Source organism: Lygodium microphyllum, chromosome 9 (genome assembly GCF_053477565.2).
Source record: "Lygodium microphyllum isolate KBCC chromosome 9, Lygodium_microphyllum_v1.1.10, whole genome shotgun sequence".
Classification (NCBI taxonomy): domain Eukaryota; kingdom Viridiplantae; phylum Streptophyta; class Polypodiopsida; order Schizaeales; family Lygodiaceae; genus Lygodium; species Lygodium microphyllum.
The window spans coordinates 1,796,877-1,820,830 of record NC_141143.1 but is presented as its reverse complement, the minus strand read 5'-3'; positions in this window follow the sequence as shown (position 1 = coordinate 1,820,830).

The window sequence follows — 23,954 nt, the reverse complement described above, 5'->3', positions numbered from 1 at the left end:
ATGAAAAAAAATTAACAAAATTTAGAATTATTTTCTTAATGGAAAAAGTATCATAGCTTATAATTTATCAATCATCAATTTTATATAAATTTATTTGTAACATTTTTAAGCCATTTTCAAGTATTTTTGACTATTTTGTATTTTTAGAAAATAGAAAAAAGTCCACATAAATACAAATAACCATTGAACGTAGGAAAACAGGTTTCAAGATATTTTTTAAAAATAATAAACTAAAGATTTACTCATGCTATAACCTCTATTTTTGTTAAACGGTTTAGGCGCGTACTTGTGAAATCCGAGGGTTGTCGTCGCATCTTTGGAAGCCGTGTCCTCTTTTAGTCCACTCACGGAAAGTCTAGATCCAGCCAGTCGTCCTGACCGCAAGTTCTTCCTATCGCCCTTGCTCTCCTTCCACTTCTTGCATGCTATTGATTTTAACAATGGTAACTGCCCTTTAGGGGGTTTAAAAGAATTAAACTCCTAATTAACAGTTAATTGGCCATGGTGTTGTCATACCGATCACGATCGCAAGATGCCTTACTCCAGAAATACGCGAGGCCATTTACAGATTGTCGACTTTGGTGCAATGAATCTCACAGAAGGAGATTAAGACGTCCTCTATTGAATTTGCGAGGCAGGGAGCATTGGAGACGGTCTATCTCTTTGAGAAATACATGCCTACCAGCATGCTCACTATACAAATCCACCTTCTTGTGCATCTTGTAGATGAAGTGGAGATTGTTGGACCTGTCTATACGCGATGGATGTTCTTCTTGGAGCGCTTCATGAAAACCCTGAAAGTCTTTGTGCAACAATGAGCTCGGCCAGAAGGTAGCATGGCTGAAGGTTGGCTAGTGTCTGAGGCGCTAGTGCATATTTTACAATGGCTACCAACGATGGATCCAAACAAAAAAATGCTATGGTAGTTGAAGGACGATGATAGACTGACGGAATGTGATGGTTGGAAGTGGGGTAGAAAAAAGAATGGATGCTGCAATGGAGGAAGTTGAATCGCTTTTGTATGTTGCACCATGCCTCTATAAAGACATGGCTCGCCAAGTACCAGATCGCTAGGCAAGATCGAGAGGAAGAGCGATCTGAATTTTGATGTAGTACGCACCATCGATCGATTCGATATCCCGAGGGCATGGAGGAGATGCTGCAGTTCATGTCAACACGATGGTTGCATGGAGCTTTGACCGCAACATCTCACGAAGGGGCAGAGGTCTCAATGAAGTTGTGGGAATTCTCTAGGGGATGTAATTCAAAGGTGATGACTTGTTTAGGATTTGTTGTATCTATATTTTATATGCGACAACTAATTTCAGTGTTTCAATGTTCAATACAAAATATATAGTCCAGTGTGGTCGTGCGGAAGGCATTTTCGCATGGAGCATATTGAAAAAATGCGCTCCACAATGGACTGTGGTATCATGGCAAGGTTCAAGCAGGAAAGTCGACAATGAGCAACGGATCCAAACACGGTTATAGATGAGATGCAGTATTTTGGGAACTTGCAAAGTATTGTTACAGTGGATTACCGTAGCTTCTCCATGATACTATTCGATGTGCATTGGTTCAAAGTGGTACTTGAAGGAGCTGGAGCATGTCCAATAATATTACGACATGGTATATGTCCAATAATATTACGACATGGTGAGATTCAAAGACATGGTAGGCCAGGAGCTGTCTCGGACATCATCAGGCCGCTCTACTAGATCTACTTTGGTGCGATTAGATGCTTCAACTTCGAGCAGATGAGGTCGACACTCCAGGCTTGGGGCAGAGGGAGGGAGTGCTTCAAGGTCAAGGGGATGTTGTAGAGATACGGAGGTAGTGAGCCCGCGGTCGGCACGGGATACAAGTGCGACTCCTCACTCTCATGGTGGTTCCAGGGAGCATGGCTCAGGTGGATGTTGTGGAGGCACGGACACGGTGTCTCCATCTCGTCGTTCTACTAGAGTTGCATCACCTCCAGGATTTGTCACACTTGTGGGGATGTCTACTCCAATTCAGCCGTCTACAGGTGGCACCCCTATGGGTTCTACTCTGATAGATACTACCCCGGTCGGTACACCGGATGTACAGGGGTCTCATGGATATGTCCAAGAGCATGGTCACAAGTGGGAGAGGATCCATCTTAGGCATACCCCAGAGAGGTATGCCTACCTTATAGATGATAGGTCAGGAGCCATCATCATGAATGATGAGGGGAGGAGGGTGATGGCTCGCATGAGAGAATTATGCCAACAAGTTTTTCTGCACAACGTCTTGGATCATTGGAAGAACGTACAGGAGGGGAGCAAAGACTACAAAGTAGCATCCTTGTATGAGGAGTTTTCGGTACCAACCACAGCAGATAGGTTTTCTACGGGCTAGATGATGAAGTGCATGCGTGCATACATATCACACAGACGATCGGACGCACACAAGGCACTCAAGAGTGGAGCTTAAAATTCTCCATGATGTTGGAGACAATAGCGCGAGACGGCGAGGGCATGACTAGAGGTTGAAGTGGTCCATCATCTTGGGAGTAGCAGCCACGGGACATATCTGGAGGACTTTGTAAGTTTTTCTTTTGTTTTACTTGCTTGTTTTTTTGCAATATCCTTTGTACTAACAATCATGTTTCTAACAGTTGTATTTTTTTTTCTTTGTTACACTCCATTACAAATCGCGATCCCACCGGCCTTGAGACTCGATATGTAGAGAGGCACGGTCTCACTACATTGATCGACCAATTGTATGGACGTGGTGGCCCTGTAAGTCACTCATCTTTCTTGTCTATAGCTACTATGTTTAATTAGAATGCATTATTGTGTGGTGGACTGATGTGTAGTTGTTTCTTTTTTTGCAGAGTCCATTCCATGCTCCTTTGTGGCTGGACGAGCTTTCGGATGGCGAGGATATGTAGCTTGCCCTTGGATCCTTGGAGCTTACACACCTTTCTTTTTTGGCCGCCCTATCTATATAGACATTTTCTATATTGTATTGATATCTTGTCATGATTGTACCAATCGCTTTCATTATGTGATCATGTATTTATTTCATGTATCAGTGTTATGATTTTAGTACACTTTGTTTTTGTTTACACGAGCATTGTACACAGTGCAGAAACTATTTCGTATGGCCCAAATAAAGCACACAGTGCTATATGTGGCAGGGCTTGTTGCTCTACCACCAAAAAAAAAATCCATGTTACCGTCGCTATTAGCATCGCAAATTCACATGCATGCATCATTATTTGCGTCATTATTAGCATCGCTAAGGGTTGTTATCAGCATCGTTATTTTCATCGGTATCAGCATTACCGATGCAAATAGCGACGCTGATACCGACTGTTCTATGGTGTCGCCATACGACGCTTTTTGTGGCGATGGGAGCAAATTTTGTTATTTACATTTTCGTCGCTTTTAACGTCGATATAAGGCCTATATCTTGTAGTGATAGATTACAAGAGGTGGGTGCCCAAAGCACATTATTATAATATATTTATAAGAAGGATAAAATGGGAAGCTGATGTGGTGAAAGAGAGAAGAAAATTTCATGTAGCCAGCGGTCTGCAACTCCGTAACTTCAAATCGCTGAAGAATCTGAAAAAGGTTGCTTCTGCAACTTTGTAGACCAGGTTGAAACCGATCGGGAAGCGCGGGAATTTTTTTGAAATTTTCTTTCTTTGGAAATTATTGAAATTATAAAAAACAGCTTCCAAAAGGTGCTTTGTCTATAGTTCCTCATATATATATATATATATATATATAAGCATGTGACATAAGGGGTCTGTGCTTGTAAGCTTTTGTGTAGGATCCAAATGACACCATGATGTGGATATTGACTTGTGTACAAGGATGAGGTTGATGGTGATAGATTCTAAATCTTGGTGATGCAGGTGGAACCCACGTGTAGTTGGAGGCTAATCCTTTGAAAAAATATATGCACTCACTCAACCCCTAGGTGTAATCCATTTCCATCTTCACTAAGATAACCCATCCCTTTTACCCTTTACATTGACATCCCTCCTAAGAACTTGTTCCCCCACTTGGTAGAGTTATCATAACCAAGAAGCAATAATGTAGCGTACCTAGTGCTTGAAGAGTAAACCAAAAGTGATATGGTAAGGCTCTTAATAGGGGTTTTGGCCAAATTTTGTGGTAGAAATCCGGTTTGTAAAAAACCTAGATCATTATCCCTCCCTTCAGGCTAGAGGCATTGATACCTCTAGCTGACTAATGATAGTCCAATAGAGCAGGGAGGACTGCACCCCCTCATTGGTGGCTCTTTGTTGAATGACTGCTCCAAAGTGTCCCTATTTCTTTGAAAATAAGGCTTGAGTCGCCATCCATTTACTCTTGTCTTGTGAACCCTCCCATCCATGTCACCTAGCTTATAGCTGCCATTTAGATATCTCCTTATGACCATGAATGGCCCTTCCCACTTGAACACAAGTTTAGCATCCTTTATGTTATCAAAGCAGTTATCATAGTGTAGCATAAGTGATCCTTCCCTTATGTGTTTGCTAGCTAGCTTCTTATTAAATGTCTTTCTCCTCTCTTCAGCCTGCATGGAATAGTGTTGGACTGCTGATTCTCTATCTAACTCTAGCCTCTCTAGATTCAAGATCCTTTTCTCTAACTTCTTATCTTGATTCTTATCTCGACCGGCTACTAAAACATGTAAGCTGGCCAGCTCTACCTCTATAGGAAGCAAAGCCGCTTGGTCATAAATGAGGTGAAATGGAGTATAGCCAAGCGATGTCTTGAATGAAGTCCTGTAGGCCCAAAGAGTTGCACTCAATTTCTTATCCCATTGCTTGGGGTGCATGTATACTTTCTTGGTAAATATCTTACAAATAAGCCCATTCACCTTTTCGACCAAACCGTTACACTATGGGTAGTAGGGAGTAGAATGCCTGCGCTTGATTTTTAGCCTTTCCATTAGCTCCCACACTAGATTGGCCCTAAAACTGGGACCCCTGTCAGAGATAGTTTCTAAAGGTGTGCCAAACCTCCAACAAATGTTTTCAAACACAAATTTTTCCACTTCTTGGGCTGTGATCCTAGTAGTTGTTGAAGTCCCTGCCCACCTCATCATGTAGTCTACACCCATTATGATGTATTCCTTGCCAGACTAAGTTCCTGGGAGTGGCCCTATTGCATCAATCCCCCATTTCTCAAATGGGCCATATGTAGTTATGGGATTTTGTTCCTCATGCACTAGCTTCCTTGGTCTAGCCTTTTGGCAAGCATCACAAGTGTGGCACCAATGTTACACATCTCGATGTAGACTAGGCCACACAAAACTGGCTTGGAGAATCTTTCTGCTGGTTATTTCTTGAGCAAAATGTCCGCCACAAATCCCCTCATGGCAGCTCTTAATCACATCCATAATCTCCTTTGCTATTGGCACCCTTCTAACCACTGCGTCCTTTCCTTTGCAATACAACACATCAAGCGGTATTTAGTGGACTTAGTAGCCAACCACCTTTTCTCACTCTTACTCATATGTGTAGGTGCCTCACCATGCTCAAGAAAATAAAGCACATCTTGTAGTTGAAACTTACCCTAAAACAAGGGGAGCTTTACTGGAATGATGCCCACCATTACCTCTTTCAATATTTTAGCTGCTAGAGCATCTGCATCGCCGTTTGTGTGCGTTGGCACAAAATAGATCTCGGCTTTTTGTAGCTTCCTCATGAGAGTTTTAACTTCTCTCATTTTCACGGCTAAGTTATCATCTTTACAAGTCCATATTCCTTTCATTTGCTTAACAATTAGTATAGAATCTCCAAAAGCATTAAGTCGAGTGACACCATGTGAGAGACACCACCTCAAACCTAAAAGCAAGGCTTGATATTTTGCCTCATTGTTAGAATGGACATCCTCCAATTTGATACCTTCTCCATAAATTTTGTCACCTTGGGACTGAACATCACTATAATTCATGCTGCCGCTCTATCTTTAATATGCTTGTACGCCCCATTGAAGTAGAAAGCATGGGCATTCTCCACCCCTGGTAGGTCCTCAAGAGGAGATGTCTCCTGTTTTACCTTTCCCTTCTCTTTTTCCTTCTTTTGATGGCATCTATGGATCAATAAATCAGCTAGGTAGGCCCAAATAGAGTCCTCCACCTTGAAGGTGTAGTCAAACTCTTGGAGTTATATCACCCACTTAGCAATTCTGGCTAAAACATCCATGTGCTATAAGGCATAGGAAAAATACTCTTATGTCGTCATTATTGTGAATGGCCTAGGCAAAAGATAAGGACGAAACTTTCTTACACCAAACATTAGAGACAAAACCATCACCTCCACCATCTTGTACCCTCGTTCTGATGCTATCATTACTCTGCTAGAAAAGTAAACCGACCTCATCACGCCAATGTTTTAGGAACCTTTTGTAGAGCATCTTTCCCAAAAATTAGGTTGAAAAAAAACTATTGATCCCATCAAAGCTGTAAAATTATAGGAAGGGTGCTGAGAGTCTTCTTCACCTCGTGAAAGCACCTTTCGCTTTCATCACTCCACAGGAGCTCCTCAGAGTGGGTCAACCGTTGTAGTGGAAACACTAATTGGGAGAGGAGATGAATGAACCGCCCCATATATCGCACCTTCTGAATGGAAGAGGTTAGTTGCTTCACAGAAGATGGTGATGGCACCGCCAATAGGGCCTTAATTTTGTTTGGATTCGCTTCAATGCCCCTCTCACTTACGACATGCCCTAACGAAGTTACACTACTTTCACCAATATGACACTTCTCATGGTTTAGCTACCCTCCCATTTGTGCAAGGTGGTTGAAACCTTCATCCACCTTCCCTAGATGTAGAGCCTTAGAACTATAAATACAAAAATCATCAACAAAGACCTTGATAGACTTCCCAAAATATGGCTGGAAGACATAATTCATGAATCGTTGGAAGGTAGCTGGGGCATTTGTTAATCCAAATGGCATTACTTTGTAAGAAAAACACCCCTAAGGTGTGATGAAAGTGGTCTTCTGTTGATCCTCCTCAGCTATTCGGATCTAAAAATAACCTGAATACCCATCACAAGCAGTGTATCTCTCATGCACCGGCCACCTCATTGAGTATTTCATCCTGAAAGGGAAGAGGAAAGTGATCTCTCTTTGTTGCAACATTTAGCGGCTTCTAGTCCCAAATCCGCCATTTTTTGTTCTTCTTGGGTTTCACCACTACAAGTGAAACCCACTCTAAGTCCCCTACTGTATAGATGAAACCTGCCTTCAGAAGTCATTGCATCTCAGTGAGTAGAGCATTTTGTTGAACTACTCCCAACCGTCATAGTCGCTGCACCACTCACCTTGCTCTGTCTTTTAGGTTAATGTGATGTTGTATTGTTGTCACACTTGTGATATGTTTATAATCAAAAATAAAAAGTGTAGAGTGTTTTACCACCACTTCCATGTAGGCTACCTTCTCCTTAGCTAATAGATCCTTAGCCTGAATTTCACTAGTAGAAAGCCCTTTCAATGTAATCCCCATCAGTTCTAGAGAGTTATCTTCCTCTCATTAGAAGACTTGCCCTCTGTCAGAGATGACTAATCCTCACTGGAACTCCATTCATCAGCAATGGTCTCTAACACAAGATCCTCCTGTCGACCCTCATTCATGTTGTAGATATTGCTCTTCCATTTTTTCTGCAGCCCCTTCTATGGCCTTAGCTCTAAAGCCCCTGTCTCCCAATCTTGTCTAGCTTTCATTCCCATTAGCCATGGTCGCCCGAGAATGAGTGGATAGCCATCCCCCTTCACTGGCATCACATACATGTCAAGTTCCAATTACACTCCACACACCTTTACCTTAACTTTCTTTATAACTCCCAAGAAATTTACTACTACATTGTTAGCCAATTTGGCCCCAAATTCCATAGTTTCATTTACCTCTAATCCCAAATTTCAAGAGAGAGAATTTGTAGCCCATCTTAATGAAAATGAATATGATGGAAGGTTAAGAGAGGTGATGGCTCCTAAATTCTCCCATGAATATATATATAACATGAGGAAATAAGGATTCCCTACCAATAGAGCATATGGCAAGTCTTACTTGATAAGTTTAAGTATGAATGTAGAGGGAGAATTAGAAGAGAGTACATATGATTTAGACAACATATTAGAATATGAGAGAGAGTGTGTGAGAGAGAGATGAGAAGAGAGGGAGACAAGAGGAGAAGAGGTAGAGGAAGCTTGCCATTATGTATTCATAAAATAAGAAGATGAGAAGAGAGGGAGACAAGAGGAGAAGAGGTAGAAGAATCTTGCCATTATGCTACATAATAAAAGAGACTCACTCATAGCTTACCTCAAAGAGATGGACTACCATGAGGGTATTCTAGAGTGCTCTCATGTGCTTGTCAATATCGTTGTGTTTCTTTACATCTCCATGGGCTCCTTATATAGTCTCCATGAGGGATTAGATTAAGATAATCTTTTTTATTAACATAATCCTAGATAATGTATGGCATCTTTGAAAATATGGAGAATAGTGGATGGGACAAGTCCCCACCTTGGTCATCATGCAAGAAGCCAAGGGTGGTGGTAGACAAGCTAGAGAAAGGGAGCTAGATTACAAGAGATGGGTGCCCAAAGCACATTATTAGAATATATTTACAAGAATGATAAAATGAAAAGCTGATGTGGTGAAAGAGAGAAGAAAATTTCATGTAGCCAGCAGTCTGCACCTTCATAACTTCAAATCAGTGAAGAATCTGAAAAAAGTTTCTTCTGTAACTTTGTAGAGCAGGTCGAAACTGATTGGGTAGCGTGGGAATTTTCTTGAAATTTATTTTCTTTGGGATTTATTAAAATTATAAAAAATAGCTTGCAAAAGTTGCTTTGTCTTTAGTTTCTCATATATATATATATATAAATGCATATAAGCATGTGATAGAGGGGATCCATGCTTGTAAGCTTTTGTGTAAGATCCAAATGACACCATGATGTGGATATTGACTTATGTACAAGGGTGAGGTGTCCTCTAATGATGGTGATATATTTCAAATCTTGGTGATGCAGGTGGAACCCACGTGTAGTTGGAGGCTAGGCTAAGATCTTATTCTCCCACTTGCTAGAGTTATCATAATTGAGAAGCAATAATGTCGCATACCTAGTGCTTGAAGAGTAAACCCAAAGTGATATGGTAAGGCTCTTGATAGGAGTTTTGGCCAAATTTTGTGCTAGAAATTTGGTTTGTAAAAAACTCGCATCACCAGTCTGCCGGGAGCCTACATGGAAGATCCACTCATGTTGCATTCCAAGTCCCAAGCAATAGATGGGAGCTCCAGGAGGTCCTAGGATACTTAACCAACAAGTTGGTTGGCAATCCAACGAGTTGGTTGGCAATCCAACGAGGACCCTTAAGCCACTCCAAGATCTCTTGGAGGAGCCTGAATGGCGATGGTATTGAGATTCAAGCTCATTAGTCTTCTGTTAGTTGTTTACCTTAGTTGAATAAGGTTAAGGTAAAGTCACACTAATTTAACCATGATTAGATCTAGGTCTGTTGATCTTTTGTATGTGTGGAGTACAAAATTTATTTTTGAGAGTGTTGAAGAAATGGAATGACAGAGAGCAGGTCTACTACCCTTCGTGGCCTGAGCCTTGTCCATCTCTCTCTCTCATTTCTAATATTGTATCAGAGCAGTTACAACAGAGTGGTGCAGATAAAAGCTTGAAAACAATGTGGTTTCCATTAAAAACCTTGGTTTGGCACTCCAAGCTCTTGCACTATCTGGTGGCATGCCTTCATCTTTGTTGATGTAGACTTTGTTTCCAATTTTTGAGTGCTTGAGTCTCTTGCTCTTTGGATTTGAAAGTAAAAATTTTGCTGCCACAACAGGGTGGCTTGGAGGAGTCACAACAATTGCTACCTCATCTTGTTGACATTACTTACAGAACCGCAGAGGTTAAAGACAAAGAGACAGGCATGCTCTAAGTAGAAAAGCCATAATAAATTCTCTGGTATTGAGGCTATAACTTACTTGCCTATGGCAGAATAATCCAAGCTGGCTAACATAGCTTGCATCGACGGGGGGTGTATTGGGTAGGCTCTCATCGTCAAGTTTTTAGTGCTGCCATTAATCAATGCTCAAGGTGTTGCAAAATCGGAGTGGTAGCAGCTTCTATCTATATCAATAGGGTTAGCAACATCCTTCTATGGCAATCTCTGTAGTAGCAATGTCTAGCATAGGAGTGGCAACATGGGCATCCATTTGTAGCAGCACGGGAGTGGTATTTTTTCATCTTTTTTTGCATAGGATTGATGCAGACATGGCCAAGTCATGAGAGGCTAGGTCTATGCAAGCTAAAGAGGAGGGGCCAGGAGAATCTAAAGGGATCAGCATGGTGGCCTACTACGATTGATTACTGTTGAGTCATAGTAGCTTGTACAAGGCTTGGGATTGAAGGACTTGGCTTCCTTCTCAAAGCATGAGCAGATTTGCTGTCAGGCATGTAGCTTTAGTGGATTCTGATGCTCATTGTACACTAATCAAGCGATCATCTGAGAAAATGGGTAAAATAGCATCTTGATTGCAAAGTAATGTAGGTTATTAGAATGTAAACGCAACTATTTGGGGATTGTGAGAAGCTCAATGCTGCAAGTGCCTTCAACAACAAAGCAATGCACCTGCAGAGGCATCTTACATGTGTTGTGAGGATTGTCATTTGTGCCATCAAAAATAGAGGGCTACAAATTGCTTTGTATTTTTGAGGATGGAAAATATGGTTGGGAAGATATGGGTAATGATGGCGAAGTTCATTAAAATGTTGGCTGTTTTGCTACACTTGTGTCCTATTATATCTTGATGTTGTCATGTCCCCTTTGCTATTACCATTGCCTGGGATCTCCATTTTTAGCTTTTCTGAAATGGCAAACACATCAAGGAACAAGACTTGGCAACTTAAAGTAGAGGTAACTTGAGATAGCACTCTAAATTGTAGAAGCAACACACTGTTGCTACACAAACAGATGACAAGTTCATGGTTTATTTAGTTGCACTTGTAAAGAGGTGCTAGGGCACAAATAGAGAAATGTAGAGCAAAAATTAATTGCAGGTCATAGTAGAAATGAGTGAGAGAGATGGACAAGGCTCAAGCACGAAAGGTAGTAGACATGCTCCCTATCATTCCATTTCTTCAACACTCTCCAAAATCAACTGTGTACTCCACACATACAAAAGATCAACAGACCGAGATCTAATCATGGTTATCATGGTTAAGTCAGTGTGACTTAACCTTATTCAACTAAGGTAAACAATTGATAGAAGACTAATGAGCTTGAATCTTAACACTCCCCCTCAACCTCAAGTGGGATAATTCACTCCAAGTAGCTCTTTGAAATGCGCAAACTTATCTTTACCCAATAACTTGGTAAAGATATCTGCAACTTGGTCTTCTGTCCTCACATGGACCAAATCAATATCACCTGCAATCACTTTTTCTCTAATAAAGTGATAGTGTACTCCAATGCGCTTAGTCTTAGCATGATAGATAGGATTACTGGCTAGAATCACACTACTCATGTTGTCACAATAGAGTGTCACAGGCCTGACTTCCTGCATGCCCAAATCATCAAGAAGCTTCATGAGCCATGTTGCCTCACATGCAACTAATGCAGCACCTCTATACTCTGCCTCAGTACGAGAGTACAACTATAGGTTGCTTCTTACTGCTCTAGCTAACCATACTACTACCAAGGGAAAATGCATACCCACGACTAGATCTCCTGTCATAGGTACTTCCTGCCCAGTTAGCATATGTATATCCTATAAGCTCCAAAGGATTACCATGCTCATAGAATAGACCATAGCCTTCACATATCTCAAGATCCTCCTCACTGCATCCAAGTGTGGCTTCATAGACTTCTGCATGAATTGACTAATAAGTCTAGCTGAATATCTAAGATCCGGTCTAGTAATGGTAAGGTAAATCAGGCTACCCATCATTCGTCTATACATAGTGGCATTCAATCTCATGTCCAACATATGCAAGTAACATAACGTTTTGCTCCAATGGAGTGCTCAAAGACTTGCAATCCAACATACCATACTTGGTTAACATGTCTTGTGCATACTGCTTTTGCAACAACCAAGTACCATGAGGTGTAGAGACAATCTCAATCCCAAGGAAATACTTCAGTTCTCCCAAATCTTTAACCTGAAATTGAGCATGTAACATTTCATTTATCTCTTCAATTTCTATGACATCATCACCTATAATGATCAAATCATCCACATAGATGACTAATATCACATAACCAATCCTTGTATTCTTTGTAAATAGGCTATGATCAGTCTTGCCCATAGTGACACCAAGTTTCTGTAAGCATGAACTTATCTCAGCATTCCAAGCTCTAGGTGCTTATTTCAGCCCATATAATGCTTTCCTCAATCTACACACATGTATAGGAAAATCTAGATGTACATAGCCCTCAAACTAATCCATGTATACTTCCTCAACCAAATCACCATTGAGAAAATCATTCTTCACATCCATCTGATACATACTCCAACCTTTAAACGCTGCCAAAGCAATCATTGTCCTCACAGTTTCCATTCTAGCAATGGGGCTGTTGGGGGTAAAGGCGCCTCCGCCGTGCCGCCCCATGTATTACTACACTGACAGTACCCGCCACTGCACACTGCAGGTGGCGGGCGCCCGTCACGTCACTTTATTCTTTATTCTTTTAGTGACAGTTTGAATAAAGGAAGGCCCAGTCACACATTGTGACTGTTGGAGTTCCCATTTCTTGTCTCTCTCTTTCTTGCTCTTGCTCTCCCGCCATAGCTCGCGTGCAAGCTTCGATCCTTCTCACCTTTCAATTGGTATCAGAGCTTGGCATTCTCTTGCTCGAGCTTGACTCGGTGCTTCCCGACCTTCGCATCGACTCACTTCATGCATTGGGTCTCCATCCCGGCAGCCATAGCCGACCTCTCGAGCTCCCGACTCTCCCCGGCTTCCCGAGCTCCATCCCGGCCTTCTTGAGCTTCATCAGGGCCTTGCCCTTGAGGTATTGCTTCAGCATTTGCAGGCATTTGAGTCTATTCTTAGTTTGAAACAGGGCAGGAACAAAGGGCAGCCACTCTTCTTGAGCTCCATAGCTCATATCTTCCCTCCCCTTTGCATTGGGCCTTCATGGCTTGGTAGGTGCCTACCTTGGGCCATCATTGAGCCCCCCCCAACCATCCTAACTCCACGTGATTGGCAGCAGCACTCCAGGCCTCAACACGCTGAATATGGTGCCCATTTTCAGACTTTGACCTCCACGTTTTACAGCTGAATGCTTTGTTGCTCATGGAGCACTCATCATTGGCCTATTTGGAGGGCATTTGAGTCATTTTTTGGATGTCATTTTGATGCTTTGGTTTGACATTGAGATTGGGAGCTGATCATTCTCAGTTTTGAAACTGTCATTCACTGCATAACAGTGCTGGAAACAGGGCAGCACCCCTGACACTGACATTTGTTGCTTATGCCTCATTCCATTGGAGCTATTTGATGCCCGTATGCGGTCTACTTCCTACCCGGATGTATTGGGGATGTATGCATTTGGTTTGACCATGATTTTGGCTTGAATTCGGGGCTGAAATCTACTATTTAGATCAGTAAATACATGCTGGAATAACAGTGGGCTGAAGGTACTTTACATGCTTTGGCACTTACCTACCGATACCAGATGTATGCTTTGAGCTTTGGCATGATGTCTCTGACATTTGGGGATGACTTGGAGTGATTTTGGCTTGAATACGGGGCTGAAATCTACTATTTAGAACAGTAAATACATGCTGGAATAACAGTGGGCTGAAGGTACTTTACATGCTTTGGCACTTACCTACCGATACCGGATGTATGCTTTGAGCTTTGGCATGATGTCTCTGACATTTGGAGACGACTTGGAGCATATGTATGAGATTATGGGATGCTTTTGAGCTTCACATTAGCTCCGTCTTCACTGGCATTTGGACCGACTTGGCATGCTCGTGGACCGCCTATGCCTCATGTCTCTGCTTGATAGTTAGGCTTTTGCATTACATGCTTTGGTTCGTGACATATGCTATTTGGTTCATGTATGCCACACCGACATTTGGAGCTTGGATTTGGATGTATTTGAGCATTCCCGGCGTCTGATCTTGGTTGCTATTTGGATGTCATTGAGTTGACCGAGAGCTTATTTGGGCTTATGTATTGCTTCATGGTTAATACGACTGGTGCTTCATGTATGTCATGCTCTCTTGGATGCGCTTGATGCATTGACAGGGTCACTTATCACTGGTGCTTTCTCTTGGGTTGTTTGAGCTTCTGAGCTCGCTTTGTAAGCCTTTTGTGCCAGTGGAAGCATTTTACATGCTTGCTTGACCTTTGACAGTTGCATGCTATTGGAGCACTTACATGTATTTGGAGTAGTTTATGTCTTGAGCAGCTACATACGCATTTGAGACTTTGGGATCATACTCCGATCTTTATGGATATGCATTGATGTACTCTTGGTTCATAGGATGCTTATGATCTGAGTCTCATATTTGGATCTTTCTCTTTGAGCAGACACCTATTTGTGTCAGGTTTTGGTAGTTACAGGAACACTTTGCCTAGAGTGTCTAGGGGTGTGCCTTTCACTGGCAGATGTTATTTTGACATGCTTCGGTGTTGAGCTCATGTTCTTTTCACTGTCATTGGCCTTGCTTATGTCCGTTTCATGCCGGCTTTGGACCTAGCATTGTTTGCTTGACATTGGATCCTATTTTGGGACAGTTTGCTCTCTAGACTGCATACCTGCAATTTATTACAGCAAGCAGTTATTGGTGGAGTGAGGTGTACTTTTCATGCTGAAATATCCTGATTTGGTGTACCGCACCTAGTACTAAGTGGGCGGCAACTTTTGACACACTTTGCTTGCCCTTTGGACCCCGTTTTGGTCATTTTTGGGCAATTTCTGCAGTAAAACAGCAAGCAGTTTTGGACTGTTTGGGCATTTCCAGCTTGCATAATGGCGTCATCTTCGCATCATAGTGCCATCTTTAACATTACAAAGTTGGATGGTACCAACTACTCTTATTGGAAGAGTCAAATATGGGAGGTTTTGGTGCAGAAATCTCAGATTAAGCCACTTCGGTTGAGTGGTGAGCAGCTTGAAACTATGGACAATGACGACTGGCTTGAACTTGATGAGCTATGCAAGTCCACGATTGTATTGTCTCTCACTGAACAAAACATGTACATTATAATGTATTTGAGGAAGCACAGAGTGCATGGGATCTATGGAATAAGATCAAGAATCTTTATGATAAGAAAAGTCCGGCGAGTCAAATGTACTGGTTGAAGCAGCTTATGGATCTGTGCATGAAGGATAATGCGACTATGTCTGCTCACTTGAGCCAGTTCCATGCTATACTGAAGAACCTGACTTCGCAGGATATCACCTTTGGAGAGGAAGTAACTCCTCTTTTCTTGCTTGGGACTCTGAATGAGTCATGGGATGTATTCCGCACTGATCTTTGTGCCTCTAGTGCTACTCTAAAATTGGCAGATGTTGAGAGTGCTCTTCTTCAGGAAGAGGTGAATCGCAAAAACTTGGATGCCTCTCGTGGTAGTCATGCTTTGACAGTTAGAGGCAGGAATGACAGGTATGAACGTGGTAATGGCCGAGGCCGTGACTCGCAGAAGGGTCGGTCTAAATCTCATGGCAAGTCGCGTAGTAAGTCGCGTGGGCGCAATGCAAATGTCACTTGTCATCATTGTGGGAAAAAGGGCCATATTAGACCACAGTGTCATGAGTTGCGCAATGAGAAGCGCAAGGATAAGGGGAAAGATAAAGTGCAGGAGAAGTCCTCTGATCGCAGCATAGTACCTGCGAAGTCCAGCGTCAAGATTGAGGAAATTAATGTCACGCAGACTGAGGAGTCCGATGGTGGTGATGAGTTTATACTTGCAGCTAGTTCTTCTGATGCTTCACACTTGACTGAGACATCTAGTATGTATGCATAGTGCTGGTTATTGGATTCAGGAGCATCCTTCCATGTGACGCCTTACCGTGAGTGGTTCCACTCTTACCGCACTATATCTGGTTCAGTCAGACTTGGAGACGACAGATCTCTTGACATTGTGGGCATGGGTGATATTCAATTGCAGTTTTCCACTGGAAGTTCATTTTTGCTTAGGGATGTATGTCATGTACCTGCGCTTATGCGCAGTCTTATGTCTGCAGGACAGCTGGATGATGCAGGATTTCGTGTATGTTTTGGGGATTCTGCCTGGAAGATTACTCGTGGCAGACTTGTGCTTGCTAGAGGCACCAAGGTTGGCAGCCTCTATCCTCTTGTTGTATCTGGGTCCTCAGTTGACCATGTTTTGGCAGTGGGTTCTATCCCACATGTATCACTTTGGCATGCTCATTTAGGGCACATGTCTTTGAAGGGAATGAAAATGTTATCTGGTTTGCAGTATCTTCCGCCTTTGGATTATGCATATTTTGACTCGTGTGATCATTGTCTTTATGGTAAGCAGAATAGGTCTACGCATAAGAAATCGGGTAGGCCACGCATGAGTGAGCCCTTGGCATTGGTGCATTTCGATGTTTGTGGGCCTATGCCTTGCATGTCTATGGGTGGCGTGAAGTACTCTGTTACCTTCATTGATGATTTTTCTAGGAAAGTGTGGGCTTATCCCATAAAACAAAAGTCCGATGTCTTGGCAGTCTTTCAGCGTTGGCTTGCTCTTGTTGAGAACCAGACTGGGTATAGGCTGAAATGCCTTAGGACAGATAATGGGGGGGAAAATGTCTCGCATGCTTTTGAGCAGTTTTGTGATGACAAGGGTATTAAGCGTCAGTTGACCGCCCCTTACACCCCACCCCAGAATGGTTTGGCTGAGTGCATGAACAGGACTATTCAGGAGCATGTGCGCTCTATGCTTAGCCATGCAGGCCTACCCCAGAGTTTTTGGGCTGAGGCAGTTAGTACGGCAGTGTATGTCATAAACCGATCGCCTTCCAGTGGATTGGATTTCCAGGTTGCAGAGGAAGTTTGGGCTGGTAAGCCACCCTCTTATGCGCATCTCCGTGTCTTTGGATGTGAGGCATTATGCCATGTGCCCAAGGACAAGAGGAGTAAATTGGATCCAAAGAGCATTAAATGCATATTCCTTGGCTATGGTGAGTCAGGAGAGATGGGCTATTGCCTATGGGATCCGCAGGCGCAGAAAATAGTACGCAGCCATGATGTCGTCTTCCATGAAGACAAGATGCACAGGCAGCCTGAGAAGGTGGTTGAGATCCGCAGAGTGATCTTTCAGGAGGAGCCTAGAGCTCCAGCACAGCCAGTAGTACAGCCTGCAGCAGTTCCTCCACAGGGCCAGGGTGTTGGATAGGCAGTTAGACAAGCAACAGAGCCTGCGATGAGACAGTCTGCTAGAGACAGACGTCCACCTGACAGATTTCAGCCCTCTATGCATTATGTTTTGGTTACAGATGCAGGAGAGCATTTCACTTATGATGAGGCTATGCGCAGGGGTGACAGTCACTCTGGGAGAGGGCTATGCAGTCTGAGATAGACTCCCTGCATAAGAATGAGACTTGGGATTTGGTTGCCTTGCCTAAGGGCAAGAAGGCTTTGCCATGCAAGTGGGTGTACAAGCTGAAAAGTACCCCTGGACACCCCAAGCCGGCATACAAGGCTAGATTGGTAGCAAAGGGTTTTAAGCAGGAACATGGTGTGGACTTTGATGAGGTCTTCTCTCTTACGGTTAAGATGACCACCCTGCGCTTAGTCTTGGCTTTGGTTGCACAGCTTGACTTAGATCTATATCAGATGGATGTCAAGACGGCTTTTCTACATGGGGACTTGCATGATGAGATCTATATGGATCAGCCTAAGGGCTTTGCAGAACCTGGCAGGGAGCACCTAGTGTGCAAGTTGAAGAAGAGCTTGTATGGCTTGAAGCAGGCACCTAGGGAATGGTATCATAAGTTTGATGCCTTTATGCAGTCACAGGGCTACATCAGGAGTGCTATGGATCCGTGTCTTTACACGAAGAAAGCCCGTGATGGCAGTTTGCTTATCTTGGTACTCTATGTTGATGATATGCTGATAGCAGGGAAAGCTCGTGATGAGCTAGATGCTCTTAAATCTCAGCTGAAGAAGAGCTTTGAGATGAAGGATTTGGGACAGGCCTCACATATACTTGGGATGCGCATTAAGCGCGATAGGCATCAGGGGCTTTTGTATCTCTCACAGCGGGAGTACATTCATAAAGTCCTTGAGCGCTTCCGCATGCAGGACGTAAAGCCTATTGGCTGTCCATTACCTTCTTATGTGAAGGTATCACAGGCCGATTGTCTGCATACAGATGAGCAGAGGGCCGAGATGGCCAAGATCCCTTATGCTTCAGTCGTGGGCAGTTTGATGTATGCCATGATAGCCACTCGTCCAAATATTGCGCATGCAGTTGGTGTTGTGGCATGCTATATGGCTACACCTGGCAGCAGACATTGGGATGCCGTGAAGGGTATCATGAGGTACCTGAAGGGCACAGCAGATATGTGTATTTGCTATGGCAGCCAGGATACAGGGGTCGTGGGGTACACTGACTCCGATTATGCAGGACATGCAGATAGTAGGAAGTCCACTTCTGGCTATGTATTCACCTATGCTGGAGGGGCTGTCTCTTGGATGTCCAGGATTCAGAAGTGTACGGCTTTGTCTAGCACTGAGGCTGAGTATGTTGCAGCCACTGAGGCTTGCAAGGAGGCCATATGGCTAGGCCGTCTCGTTGCTAACCTTGGGATTGATGCTATACCTACACTGCATTCGGATTCTATGAGTGCCATTCAGTTGGTTAAGAATCCGGTCTTCCATGCGAAGACAAAACACATTGAGGTGAGGTATCACTTCATACGGTTTGAATAAAGGAAGGCCCGGTCACACATTGTGACTGTTGGAGTTCCCATTTCTTGTCTCTCTCTTTCTTGCTCTTGCTCTCCCGCCATAGCTTGCGTGCAAGCTTCGATCCTTCTCACCTTTCAGGGGCTGAATGTCTCCTCATAATCAAGACCATATTGTTGTGCATACCCTTTTGCCACAAGTCTTGCCTTGTATCTTTCCAATGTGCCATCTGATTTGCACTTCACTTTGTATACCCATTTGCAATCAATAGCCATTTTCGTTCAAGAAAATCAACCAAATCCCGAGTGTCATTTTAAACCAATTCTGAATATTCCTCATCCATTGCCTTACACCAATGATCATCCAAAATAGATTTAGAAAAATTTGTGGATTCCTTGAAGCTAGTGACTTTTGCCATATATGCATAGTGCCTCACTGTGTAACCACTGTATGTAAGCCCATCCATAGGCTTCCTGACTCTTTTTTATCTCCTCAACTGAGGTGCACTATGAGACTCTCCTCTCTCATGAGGAGGTATATATCTATGTCTCACACCATGAGTCACAATTGATGGAATACCAAACTCACTATCCAAGCTGTCAGTGCCAAGTGAATCATAACCACAAGTGAGTGGCCCCGTAGTAACATCTTTTGTATGTGTGGAGTACACAGTTGATTTTGGAGAGTGTTGAAGAAATGGAATGACAGGGAGCATTTTTGCTACCCTTCGTGCCTGAGCCTTGTCCATCTCTCTCTCTCATTTCTAATAGATGGTCCAAGGTACACGATTTGAACTTGAAATACAATTGGGCCTTACTTCTCGACCAACAAGAAGGAAATAGTTAGAACTAGGAGAATCAAGAGTAGCCTGACGAAGATAGCTCCAATGATGAGTATGAGGATTGTTGTTCCTTCAATAGAGTGAGAGCAAAAAGGAAATCGATATCCTAGAGTACGACATTGGGGGACAAGTAATCAAACAAATAAAAGTAAGCCCCAGACCACACAAGCAGAGCGCACTTAGAGATGGAGTCAAACGTGAGGACCACAATCAAACTTGGTTGGAGCACATAGGTGCAATAATCGATTACGAGCAAGCAGGCCTAGTCCAACCAAGTGACACACCAATGCTGTGAACAGACTCACCTTCTGAGCTACAACCACTAGGAGAGAGCCCCTCTTCTAGTGAAAATGGAGAGTTCGATTCCGAATTAGAAGTCAGCTCAGAAAGTGACCCTGCAATACCTCAGCCTCCCAAGACTAGATGCACTAAGGGGAAACTACCCATTCACCTATGACACTGACGATTAAGGGAGGAACGACAAATACTGAGCAAAGAAACATGGACAGAGGAACAGTGAAAACCACAAGACATACCAAAATGATTTGGAAGTTCAAAAAGGGAGATAGGGTGGTGATCTTGCTGGGAGTGAAATGACAAGGGCAAGCAAGAGAACCCATCGAGGGACTCGCCAAGGTCAAGGAGGTCAATTTAGCCAGGGAGGGGGAGACCCCATGACTTGTCTTTATAGCCGATGGCTTGGCTGAGCAAGATGAGGCAAGTCTCATTACTCTCTTGCGAGAGTATGTAGACATCCCTAGAAGAGCTCAAAGGGGTATACCCGAGTGTAGTGACTCACAACATATCCATGACACCTGACACAACACCGGTCAAATAGCGACCATATCCCATGAATCCAAAGCACGCTCACGCTATTAAGGAAGAAGTTGACAAATTGATGAGAGCAGGATTCATGTACAAAATTGAACACACGGACTGGGTCTCACCCATAGCCGTCATCCTAAAGAAAAATGGGAAGTTTCGAGTGTGCGTCAAATACAAGTAGGATATGTGGTGTCAAAGAATGGCATTGCCACGGATTCCTCCAAGATCAAGGTCATTGTCGATCTTCCACCCTCAGCTAATTACAAGGGTGTTCAGTGCTTCTTGGGACATACCAGGTACTCTCGATGGTTTGTGTTAAACTATGCATTGATTGCTAGACCTCTATACAAGCTATTGATTGTATTCGAATGGACCGCAGAATGCCAACATGCATATGAGGAACTAAAAAAGGCTCTAACCACCTCATAGATACTATAAGCCCTAGATTGGACACTCACGTTTCATGTGCACATCGATGCTTCAAAATTCATGGTAGGAGCGGTGTTGTGCCAACCTAGTGAACACAACCTATCAAGAATTGCGTGGTGGAGGGACTTGCTCAAGATGTTGCGCCAAACACACACAAAATGCACAAGGAGAAGCTCACTCAAGATACAATAAGAGAGATGGAGGCCAAAATGTTTTCTTACTAGTTTCTTCTTCTTCTTGCACACACTTTACAATGTACACAAAGTATAGATAAGATACAACATAAAGGAAAGTGGTCTACTAAGTCAAACAATGCATAACTGACTACACTAGTCGACTAGCGCTATAACTATGCCAGCTCTGTAAATGGGTGTAATAACCTGAATATAATAACTAATGAGTCAATGGCCATGTGAGAGTCATAATGATCACTGACGTGCTAAGTGTAAACGTGTGGACACATCTAACCAAGCGGTCTATCATTAATGTATGCATGTGTTGAGCTTGTCATCTCAACACTCTTCTCAAGCTCAACTGCATCTCTACAACTCCAAGTAAGCTTCGAAACTTTTGAAGCTTCTCTGTACCCAATGCCTTCGTGAAGATGTCAGCTATCTGATCCTGTGTGCCGACATACACCAAGTCAATCTCACCTGCTAGTACCTTCTCTCTCACAAAGTGGTAATATACCTCAATATGTTTTGTCCTGGCATGGAACACAGGGTTCCTAGCCTATTGTATACTGCTCATGTTGTCACAATAAATGACAACTGGACCTTCCACCTGCACATGTAAATCAGCCAATAACTTTTTCAGCCATACTACCTCACATGCTGCAACAACAGCACCTCTATACTTAGCCTCTGTACTCGACAAAGCAACTGTAGATTGCTTTTTGCTGCTCCAAGTAATTGTTGCACTACCAAGAGAGAACATGTATCCACTGGTAGATCTTCTATTAGACATACTACCAGCCCAATCTGCATCTATGTATCCAAACACCTGTACATCTGTACCTGCCTCATAGAAAAGTCCATAATGTAATGTGGACTTCACATATCTCAATATCCGTCTGACTGCATCCAAATGTGGCTTTCTAGGTACTTGCATAAACTGACTCACAAGACCAACAGCGTAGCTCAAATCTGGCCTTGTAATGGTCATGTAGATCAAACTCCCCACTATCCTCCTGAACATAGTAGGGTCATCTATCTCATCCCCAACATCAGCACTCAACTTTACATTCTACTCCAACGGGACTGAAAATGGTTTGCATGCTATCATACCATACTTGGACAACATATCCAAGCCATACTGTCTTTGGGACAGCCATATACCATCATCACATCTGATCACCTCAATGCCAAGGAAGTACCTTAGCTCACCTAAATCCTTCATCTCAAACTTCTTCTTCAAAAAGTCCTTGACTTCAGCAATCCCACTATCACTATCACCTATAATAATCAAGTCATCCACATAGATGACTATGATGACCAAACCTGCATCTCCCTTTCTCACATAAAGTGAGTGATCAACATCAGAAACATAAAAGCCAATATTGACAAAATACTCTCTGATCTTGTCAGACCATGCTTTAGGTGCTTGCTTGAGCCCATAGAGCGCCTTCTTCAATCTGCACATATACATGGGATGCTCTAAATCTTCATAACCTGCTGGCTAATCCATATACACTTCTTCTTGCAAATCACCATGCAAGAAAGCATTCTTCACATCCATTTGCTGCAACCTCCAACCTTTGGTTGCTGCCAAAGCAATCACACATCTGACAGTTGCCATCCTAGCAACTGGACTGAAGGTTTCTTCATAATCTATGTCATATGTCTGGACATAGCCTTTTGCAACCAGCCTAGCTTTGTACCTACTAATAGAACCATCTGCATTGTGCTTAATCTTATAAACCCACTTACATCCAATAGCTTTCTTGCCCTTTGGCAATGATACTAGATCTCAAGTCTTATTGGCCTCTAATGCAGCCATCTCCTCATCCATTGCTGCATCCCAATGAGTATGACCAATAGCATCCTCAAAACAAGTGGGCTCAACATCCTCAACTAGTTTCACCATATAAGCATAATGGTGAGTTGCATAATCTTCAAAACCAAGTCTTTTAATAGGGTATCTGACCCTGCTAGATCTGCATACCACCGGATCACTCAATGGAGCCTTTACATTAGCTCTCTGTACACTTGGTGTCCTGACAGAAGGAATACCAAGCTCATTATCCAAGCTCTCTGAGCCACTGGAGTCTCCATCAAGAACTGCATCAATGCCATCTGACATTTTATTCTTTCCTTTGTCTTTACCTGTAGTGCTACTAGATGCACCTGAAGATGTAGAGCTACTCCTTAGTCTCCCAGACCAAGGACTACCAAATAATGTCTCTGGTCCACTAAGAGTCCGTGATTCTTACTTTTCAGCCTGCACATGACTGTTATGATCCTCATCATCATCCAATGCATCACCACTAGATGCATACCAACTGCTCATTTCATCAAAGATGACATCCCTGCTCACTCTAAACTTACATGTGATAGGGTTATAATAGCGATACCCTTTCTGCTCTAAAGATTATCCAATAAAGACACTTTTTCTACCTTTGGATTAAGCTTCTTCCGTAGCTCGTCTCGCACATGAACATATGCAACACAGCCAAATACTTTCAAGTGTGAGACATCAAGCTTCTTACCTATAAAACATTCTTCGGGGGTCATACCATGAACTGCAGCTGTGGGAGTTCTGTTCATAATATAAACAGCAGTATGAACAGCCTCAGACAAAAAATGCTTAGGCATATTCTTTTCAGCCATCAAGGTGCGTGCAACTTCTACAATATGCCTGTTTTTCCTTTCTGCAACCCCATTTTGTTGTGGGGTATACCTACATGTGAACTGTCTCTTTATCCCATGATACCTCAGAAAATCACTAAACTCATTCGAGAGGTACTCTCCCCC